Genomic DNA, 10243 nt, shown 5'->3' with positions numbered 1-10243 from the left:
AGCAAAGGCCTGGGCACCTCAGCATGGCAGTGCCATAGCACTGTTGAGTCTGGTGATGGCTTTCAAAGCAGGGAGTTGTTCCAGGCCTTACTGAGTTGTAAATCTGCATCTTCCAGGATGGGAGCTGTCTATGCATGGTCAAATAGAGTACTCATCACAGATTCCAATTCTAACTGCAGGCCCCAACTGTGCCATTCTGGCTTGCTCTCCTTCTCAGAATCCAAAGCATAAGATCCCTTAGGAACCTCATTCGGACTCTGGTCTCTTGATACAGATGAATGACTGCCTTACTCCTCAGTGTCAATGGCTCAGCAGGCAGCTAGCTCAGGACAACAAATTCTTCAAGAACAAATGAATCTCACTTCTGTGGCTTGAGTACCAGTGTGGTAGGAAGGACAGTCCCATAGTCATGTGACAGCACTCATCACCCTTGGTATTGGGACAGTAAGTGAATTTTATTTCTGACTTATGGGTCATCTTTACTACTTCATGTAACCCCTTCTCAGGACTTTGCAAGGAACCTAACTCTGCGATTCACAGCTCAGCCTTGAGAGTTTTCTGGAACCTTGGGTCAAGCCTCCATGACCCTATCACTCTTTCATTTTGTCTGCCTACAAAAGCAGTATCATGTGTATTATGTGCCCAGCTCAAGAAGTAGCTTGCTCCACCTGTACCACAGCTTCAGCGGCTAGTGTGTGTGTGTGGGTGCACTGTGGAGGCCAGTGGGTCTGAACCTAGGGAACTATTTCCATAGGTGGCTGTTTGAGAGGGAAACTAGTCTGGTGATATTCTCAGTCCAATCTTTCCTTCAAATGGATTGGCATTTTTATTAGTCTGGGCCCTTGATGGTTGGATTTATGTCCCCAAAGCACTTTTCCCATTGCCTTCGTGTGAAGACTGAGCTTCCTCACTGGTTGCATGACAGGTACATTGTCTACACCCTCTTTATCTATAACTTTAGACCCGCTCATATCCCTTTCCACCAAACTGCAGCGTTTCTCAGAATTTTCTGTTCCATTTGCTGCTATGTCTCACTGGAAACCTGACTAAGAACAGAGAGCAGTAACCATTCAACAACCTGAATGCTGCAATGTCTTGAAATTCTTTTACTGCATGAATTATTCTATTACTCTATAATTCAGTCTCTATTTCTTGGGACATGCAGAATACAGCCAGACAATTATAATTGTCTATTAAAACAGAACTTAAATGGCCTCTAAGCTAGTTCCTGGCAGAGCCCTACTACACCTAGCTCACTCTTGCCCTACAAACCTTACAAGCCTGCCCTCCACTCATCTGCAGTGTGGTGTCAGCAACTAGTACTGCAATGGCTGGTTGAGCTCTTTTTATTTATTTATTTATTTATTTTATTTTATTTTATTTTTCCTGTAATCGAGGCTTTCTCTAACCTGGAGCTCCCAATGCTTCTACATTATCCAAAAAAAGCAGCACCCAAGGTTTATAGCACATACACCCAGGCTTAAATAAAGAAGCAACCCCATCCTTGGCACCAGTGTTCTGTATTTATCTCTTTCCTCATAGAAGGAGATAACTGAATGAAGCAATGTGGGAAGGAGGTTGTGGCTAAAAAAGCAATGTGTGGAAAAAAGCAAGGAGGGCTGTAGAAGAGCAATGTGAAGAAGGGAGGGTGGAGGGTGGAGGGAAGACATATTTTGACTCATTGTTTGTAGAGATACATTCTACCAGGTCAGGAATGGTATGAACGAAGGAGCATGAGGCTGGTCACATTGCCTCTGTCCTTAGGAAGCATGAGCTAGAAATGGGTTGTATGTTTATAATGCTGTCCCTTTTTTTGGTTTATCGAGACAGGGTTTCTCTGTGTAGCTTTGTGCCTTCTGAAACTCACTTGGTTCACTGGAACTCATGAGGACAGGCTGGCCTCGAACTCACAGAGATCTGCCTGCCTCTGCCTTCCCAGTGCTGGGATTAAAGGCGTGCGCCACCACCGCCCGGCATGTCCCTTTCTTAATAACCTGTGAGTGCATTTCATCTGGGACTTTATTCATATATCTATTTTTATAAATATAGACTGCAAATATCTTCCTGTTTTGGATAGCCTTTCCAATTGTTTCTATGATGGTTAGTTTTTGTATTTCATATTAAAAATGCACAGAGCTATGAAGATTTATTTTTTCATTATTGCCTTTTGAAAACTATTATTTTATGTTTAGGCCACTATTCCACCAGGATTGAACTTGTATATTTTATGGGATTGGAATCAATATTTGTTTTAAACAGTTGGATATCTAGTTGAAAGTTCTATCCTCATACCAGCTCTAATAAAGCCCATCCTATTACCAGTGCAAAGCATTGACTTTATTTTATGTCTGGAATTGGTAACTGGGAGGGTTTGGGGATCTTTCTCTTCTGTTATGCTGACAACTTATTTTAACTGGAATCAATCAAATCCCATTTTAATGACTGCAACATTCTAATCAGATATAATAGTGAAGAGTGCATGATGTCCATTTTATTCTTTCTCAAGATCTCCCTGGATAGTCTTAGCCTGCACCACTAAACTAGAGTCCGTCTTAGGAATGGGGACTTTGAAAACCTCTTGGTTGATTACAAAGTACAGCCAGGGATGATAGTTTCTCTGTTGAGAACTCTTGAGCTGTTCTTGAAGTTTCTGTCAGAGCCCCTGGAAAGGTCTGTCTACTGATCAAACACGACTCACCCTGCAAAATGCACTGTACTAATTGGTACCCTGAAGGCTGACTGAATGTTCTTTCCTAGGAACGCTTTGTGTCTGGGAACCTGGTGCGACATGATGGGTGTCTAACAGTGACTTCTTTCCAGCTGACATTTTCTGTTGAATTTCTTTTTTCTTTTCTCCAATTTATAATCAAGTCTTCACTTTTTTTTGAAGTAAGAATTGCTAGATAAACCAGAGAAGCTGTTTCCTTTAAAGCCCTTTCAAATCCCCACAGCTTTAATATCCACTTGTTACAGTATTATTGTTAGACTTAAATTTAGTGGAAAATGGTCTTCTTATTAGTTCTTTGGTTTTAAACTCATAAATCCCTTTCATTAAATCTTTTTTTTATTAAGATTGAGCAAACTCCCACAATCATTTGATAATATTACCATGAAAGATTTGAGCTCACTGAGACCTACTATGGTGATTTTTTTAAGTCTAAAATGTAGTTGGAAATAATTCTCTGTTTGCAGTACAACAAAGAAAGCTGGGATAATACTTGTATTCAAATACTTACACAACATGGCATAATCAGAGCAAGCCCAGGTTCCTTGGAAACTTCCACTACAGTCGTCGTGGAAGAATTCACAAAATGTTGGTGAGAAATGGTCCAGTTGAGATGGAAAGAAAGGCTGCAAAGAATCCAGAAATTCCATGGCTATCTCCAAACCAATTAGATACTAGCATTCACTAAAATGGATGTTTTTATGTTGGGACCCAATGCAGAGGTCAAAAGAGAGAAGTTGGCCTTGCCATACCTTAATGGCTGCCCTTTTACACTGATTCATCTGACTGTTGGATTTTCCAATCAGGTAGATGGTTAAAGATAACTGGGTTGAGGAAAAACTAATCACATTAGGACTAGGGAGTTTTCACTGAAGGTGTGTCTAGGTAAAGCAGTGAGGTGGGAGGGATATGGAGGAAGGGTCTCAGTGGGAGGTCTTTTAGCCAAGATGAGGCAGGAAGGACCGGAACAGCAGGAAGAGGTATTAGGTTGGGAATCGAAAGAAAGGAGCTTCTGGATGTCTAATGAGGAAGGGGATCAGAGGACTGTACTTGAGGCTGTTACTAATCTTCCAGGTAAGATCTTTATAGCAGCTGGCTCCTCAAAGAAAGCCTGACTGCAGTACATTGCAGAGGATTGGTGTGTGAACTAGGTCAGGGATATGACTGTATCAAGAGAGTCCCTGAGGTAGAATCAGTAACACACACACACACACACACACACACACACACACATACACACACACACTCCTCAGAAACAGAGGCAAAGAGCAACAAGTCCATCTCCCACTCTTCCCCCATTTCCTAGTCTTGCTGAGGGAGAAGTGCATGACACCAAACATTTTCTCATCGTCAAATTCCTCTTAGGTGACACTGTCATCTCTGTTCTCCCTGGGAGTGATGTTGAATGCAGGATTTATAAAACATAGGATGACATAGTTATCTACCTGGGGAGATATGGGTGTTTTCTGCACTGCTATATTTCCAAAGATTATCTTTAGTTACTCCAGCACTCTGGCACAGTGTTTTCCATTGTCTATGCAGGATGTCCCACCTGTATAAGGAGAACACTGTTTGTGGGGATATCCTTGTGTTCATTCCTGAGCTATGCTACTATTTTCTTCTCAAACTAGCTTGTTTCATGCCTTCTATTTTCCAGCAGACAAACTCTATGGCCTTGCATCCTTCGGTATTATAACATCCTGTTAACACAGAACAGGCTCAGATCCATCTGGGAAAGATAACCATGGTGCTTCCTATCCCTGTTACCACGTGCCAAAGTCATTTAGCTCTATTGAACCTGAGTGCATTACAGTAACAGTAAGAATGTTGATTTTCCCTGTGATTTAAGGTCTCTAACAAAGAATTGATGGACAAAAGGATTTCAGCATTCTAAACAGATCATTGGTAGAAAATGTGTTCCTCTGTAGTCTAAAAATGAAGCTTCTGGTGTGAGTTCCCAAATGTGATTCTGTGATTCTCTTCCATTTAACCTTCTGTTATTCTCACGCCATCCTTGAGCCTCTAATAAAAATTGGTCAAAATGGCAGGGGCATTTTTATAACTATAGCTTGATGATTACTAACATACTATTTTGTGTTTTTATGCCCAGGTCAGAACTGTGGTGGCCTGGTCCAGGGACCCAATGGCACCATCGAGAGCCCTGGCTTTCCTCATGGATATCCCAACTATGCCAACTGCACCTGGATCATTATCACTGGGGAGCGCAACCGGATACAACTGTCCTTTCATACCTTTGCTCTAGAGGAGGACTTTGATATCTTATCAGTTTACGATGGACAGCCCCAACAAGGGAACTTGAAAGTGAGGTAAACTGCCAACTTTTTCAATCATAGAGTAGTGGCATGATTGGTTATTCCATTCTTAAAGATGATTATAATTATATTCATACTCTTTTGCCAGAAAATATAATCTACTATAAAGAAACAGGAGACTATGTCTGTGTTACATGGTCAACATTAATTTCTATCTTGCAAACTTATTATTGAACACAGTTTTCAGATTGATCATGATCTGTTCAGCAATATTATCAAGGCAATTAATAAAGTCACAATGGGCTGTTGTTTTTAAATAACTGTGGTTTTCAAGGAGAAATAAAAAAAATTAAATGAAAGGCTAAGCTGAAATAGCAACAAAACAACCTATCCACTCTGAGAGGGCAGAGTGACTGGGAACTCTCAGCAATATTGAACCCTGGAAAACTGTGGTTGGGACAATTCCTCATTTCTATTTATTATAGCTTTGCCTTTTCTATGTGCGATCTCTACCACATGGAAACATTTCATATTGCATTTCAATTCTTTTTTTTTTTTTTTTTTTTTTTTTTGGTTTTTCGAGACAGGGTTTCTCTGTGTAGCTTTGCCTTTCCTGGATCACTTGGTAGCCAGGCTGCCTCGAACTCACAGAGATCCGCCTGCTCTGCCTCCCGAGTGCTGGGATTAAAGGCGTGCGCCACCACCGCCCGGCTTTGCATTTCAATTCTTAATTGGTAAAGGAAAGATGATATCCCTTTGGGGAAAAGTCAGATTTTTCTTAACTACATTTAGAAAATATTTATTGAATACTTTTTATTGCTATGTTATGGTCAAACCCAGGATCTCTTATATGCTAGGTAAGAACTCTGCCTCCCAGCTATATGTGGAGCCCAGTCAACAGTGCAATATACATATTTAAGGCTAACCAAACCTTTATCCTCCTGATTTCATGTTCTCCATTAATTGGATTGTGTTCACTACCTAGAGTTTTATAACGTGATTGACATAGGCAGAAGGAATGAGCCTGCTGATGTCAATGAAATGGTATTGATATCTTGGCCAGCAGAGACACTCATCCACCTTAAAAAAAAAAAAAACTTAGCCATATCTTTGTGGAATGCAAGCAACCATCACTGGAAATTATCCGTATAACTAGCTGAGAGATTTAAATCAGTACAAAATATACAGTTAACATGTTCAACACAATTAGTTTCAAATATACTTTGTATACTGTTTTCAGGTATAACATGGCTTTTTTTTTTTTTTTTTTGCCATTGGAGATATCACTTCCCTGCCTTTAAAAACATTAAAAAAAATTCTGTCATAGATACCTGGTCCTGTCACTGGAGTGTAGACACTGTATCTGCTTACACAGTCTCAATTCACCAGATGTGAAATGTCCTGACATCCATTCTTCCCTCTTAAATATTAGCTATTCACTTGTCTATAACCTACAAGTGTTGAGTCTTAGTGTGTTGGAAGAGCAATGATAGCAAAATTACTTAGAAGAAGAGGAATTGGGGGTGCTGTTCATTCAAAATATCAGCACACACAACTGTGAGAAAATTAATTCTTTCCATTTCCATTACAATGCTTACTCAATATGTACTCAGATACCTCTATTTTCTTCCTCTTAATATTTTTCTACATTTCTTTTACATAGAGGAAATATATTCCGTGTGTTAATTTGATTGACACCTGTCTCGCAGTTTTCAACAATTTGTTATCCTCTTAGGTTCTGGTGGTGATATTGATATCATTTTATGTTAATAAAGTCTAGAATATTTTTCTTGTTCTGCTCACTGTTGTAACAGGAGCAGTGATGGGAATACTGATATAAATATGGTTAAGCTTCTTACATTTTGCAATGAGGCTCCATTGAGTGGTACACAAATAGAATCTATGCTCAGGGAGCTGCATAATTATCCACGAAGTGACATGCAAAGTTGCCATAGTCCTTCCGCTCGCGGGCATTTACAGCTGGGCTAGGGGAGAGGGGAGGAAGGAGACTGTGCCCTACCGTTCCTCAGTCTCTTTATGATGCACTGGACTTGGAGTTGCATGGTGGTCACACTTGAACCTGAGCGTGTTCTGAAGGCTGGATGCTGCTTTTGTCTAGACGCTGCAAAGCTTTAGTTCTTCCTTCTGCTCCAACCCTAGAGGCCTATGTGCAGTCTCTTTGAAGATTTTTCTAGGTATCAAAACATAAACGGGCCAAACACACCAAAAGCTGTCGTACTCTGATATTGTTCATTTTTACCCATATGCCTTATGGCATGTGGGGAATGGGATCGTAAGTGTCTCAGGGCAAACAAAGGAGAGGGTGCTTCTCTTTCATTATTCAGCCATAGTTGATGGGAAAGATAGTTACAAAGAGTATCAAATTATTGCCAGTTGGGGAGGGGGGGCCTGAAACTAATGAACCTTTTCTCCTTTGCATCACATCTTTGTCTCTCAAAGACAATTAGCCAATAGCCCTTAAAGCTGTACAAAGGCTGTTTGCTCTTGCACCAAATATGCAGTGACAAAAACCTAGCAGTTGTTTTGTTAAACATTTTGAACATTTCGTTCTAAAGAACAAAGGAAGCTTCTCTTCTTTGTCATAACAGGGATATTTTTCTGAATAAACTTTAGGTATATATTAATTCTCCAACTAAGAAAACATAGGGCTTTCAGCTTGGAGTTATTAGTTGCCCTGTAATTTGAATACAACTCAGGAATACATACTATACTGCATTTAAAAAGTATTTTAAAATATCTTTAAAATATTAGGGCCACCAAGATGGCTCTGTGAGTAAAGATGCTTGTCCCCAAGCCTGATAACCTGAGTCCAGTCTCTGGATCCCACATGGTAGAAGGCAAAAACTGATTCCCGCAAGCTGATCTCTGACCTCCAATTTCCTCACTTTCTACATGCAACACACACCTGTGAGGTCCACCCAGATGACACTAGTAGGCTTTCTCATGTGCTGAGTGGTGTGAGCCTCTAGATGGCTTGGCAATCTTTGTTGGCTGATTCTGTCCCACAATGTGTGATTAGGGCCACTCACTTGGGTCTCTGTTGAGGTAAAGGAAAGTGAAGTGGGCAACATTCCCTTTATAGGAACAGGGCACTGTCTCCCATGGTCATTGGCACCTAGTATGGGCTCTCTGACTTTGAAGCACTATTGATTTGTCCCAAATCTGAAAACAATTGAAGTTTGTCATCGATTTTCAACCATAATTCCATAGTAATATCTGAAGCTTGACAGAAATCCATTGGAATCTCCAAAGGAAAACTGGAGTCCAAAATAGGAAGAGAATGAAGTAGTCATTGTTTTATGAGACCAAGGGAAAAGCCACAGCGTTTAAAACTCCTTTGCCCTCTCTAGCTCATAGAAGATTAACCCTGATTTTCTTCAATGATCATAATAATGAGAGAGGAAAGTTAGTGTTGGAACATTAGGATCAGGAAATCTTGAATTCATATTGTTAAAATATTACAGTTTTTCTAATTATTCAAACCTGGGATGCCATGCTTGAGCACATTAATTACTGAGAATCCTGCTTGTTAGTGCTGACTATGCAGATGATAGTGTGAAAGAATATAGGTCCAAGGGCCTGGAAAGGGTTCAGCTGCACAATGCGTACATTAGATTAGTGCTATAGCTTGGCAGAACTTCTATCTTCCTGCGCCGATTGTCATTATGAAGTCTGGAGGGAGCAATTTGTGAACCAACGGTCAGATAAAAATCAAAGTATTGCACTATTTTTAGATGCAATGGTGAGTGATGCCTGGATTGACGCTTGGGTGGCCGTGGTTTGAGCTGTTGTGGATGCTACTCGCAGGTGCTGGCCTCATGTTAGCCCCAGAGGTAGACCCTGACACCTGCCACTCTTGGACAGCCACGAGGTCAGGAACTGAAGAGGATGATCTTAATGTCAGGAGATTACAGGGTGAAGGAGCCCAGACTAACAAGTCTGGTAGCCCCTGGAGGTAACAGCTGCGGAGTTCCTGACAGTGAAGCTGTCTCTCAGCTCCAAGTCCCTCAGCCTTCAGCTCACAGTCACCTAAACATTGCTGGGAGCTGGAGATGAAACTCGGTTGGCAGAGTGTTCTTTAATGTACCTGAGGCCTATGTTCAGTCCCCAGAATCACATAAAACTGGGAATGATGGCATATCTGACTGCTTGGGATAGGACAAAGCCAACTATACTAGAGACGTAAGTATGGAATTGGGGCTTAGACATAAATGTCTAACATCCTTTGCCACCCTTCTACCCAGTCATATTAATATATAGTTAAGCTGAAGTCTAACTAACTAAATATATATACAAATACATACATACATATATATGTATATATACACACACATATATACATTTGTTAAACATTTTGAACATTTCATTCATATATATATGCATATATACATATATATATATATATACATTTTTTCTTGAAACAGTATGTCATTATGCAGCTCCTCTCTTCCTCTCTTCCCAACCCTTCCCTCTCTGTTCCCTTCCTCCCCCCGCCCCTTTCTTTGCTTCTCTACACACGCCCCAAGAGAGATATGGTAAAGTCTAACACATTTCTGGTTGTCAGAGTTAGGTGGAGGAGTTTAGTGGAATCTGGCAGGTACAAATCATTAATGCTGATAAATTACCTACAGTGTGTATGAGAGTCCTCACAGGCCACAGAATTATCTGCCATAAGCTGAATCCCCAGGGGAGTCCTTGCCCTGGAGGAGATGGGAATGGGGGGGGGGTGGATTGGTGGAAGGGTGGGGAAGGGTAGGAAGAGGGAGGACAGGGGAATCCATGGCTGATACGTAAAATTAAATTAAATTGTAAAATGAAAAAAGTAATAAAAAAGAAGAAGTCAGAATTGGAGCCTGGCAGGCGTGGCGCATGCCTTCAATCCCAGCACTCACGAGGCAGAGGCAGGTGGATCTCTGTGAGTTCGAGGCCAGCCTGGGCTACAGTGTGAGCTCCAGGAAAGGCAAAAAGCTACAAGAGAAACCCTGTCTCGAAGGAAAAAAAAAAAAAAAAAAGAAGAAGTCAGAAGTGTTGAGTGAAAGCTGTGAACAACAGTGCTGTCACTTTGCTGTGTCTGTCTGTCTGATGCTGGCTGGCCCGGGGAGTCTTCCTCTTTCTCCCTTGTTCCCTCCTCTCTTCTTCTCTCTTCTCTTTTTTTCCTCCTACATATTCTCTCTGCTAACCAGGTCCATCTATCCCTCTACTGCCTAGCTATTGGCCATTCAGC

At 41.1% G+C, this 10243-nt stretch overlaps 1 protein-coding gene across 1 annotated transcript in view; it reads left to right on the top strand.

Moving 5' to 3' along the window:
- The first annotated feature begins 2117 nt into the window (after nucleotides 1-2117).
- Csmd1 (CUB and Sushi multiple domains 1) overlaps nucleotides 2118-10243 on the top strand; it is a 1301483-nt gene continuing 1293357 nt past the window's right edge. Inside the window, exon 1 of the mRNA XM_028882070.2 lies at nucleotides 2118-5052. The gene's annotated coding sequence lies outside the window, so the exon portion shown is untranslated. The remainder of the gene's footprint in view (nucleotides 5053-10243) is intronic.

This window comes from Peromyscus leucopus, chromosome 17, assembly GCF_004664715.2.
Source record: "Peromyscus leucopus breed LL Stock chromosome 17, UCI_PerLeu_2.1, whole genome shotgun sequence".
NCBI lineage: Eukaryota > Metazoa > Chordata > Mammalia > Rodentia > Cricetidae > Peromyscus > Peromyscus leucopus.
This window is presented reverse-complemented; position numbering and strand designations above follow the sequence as displayed.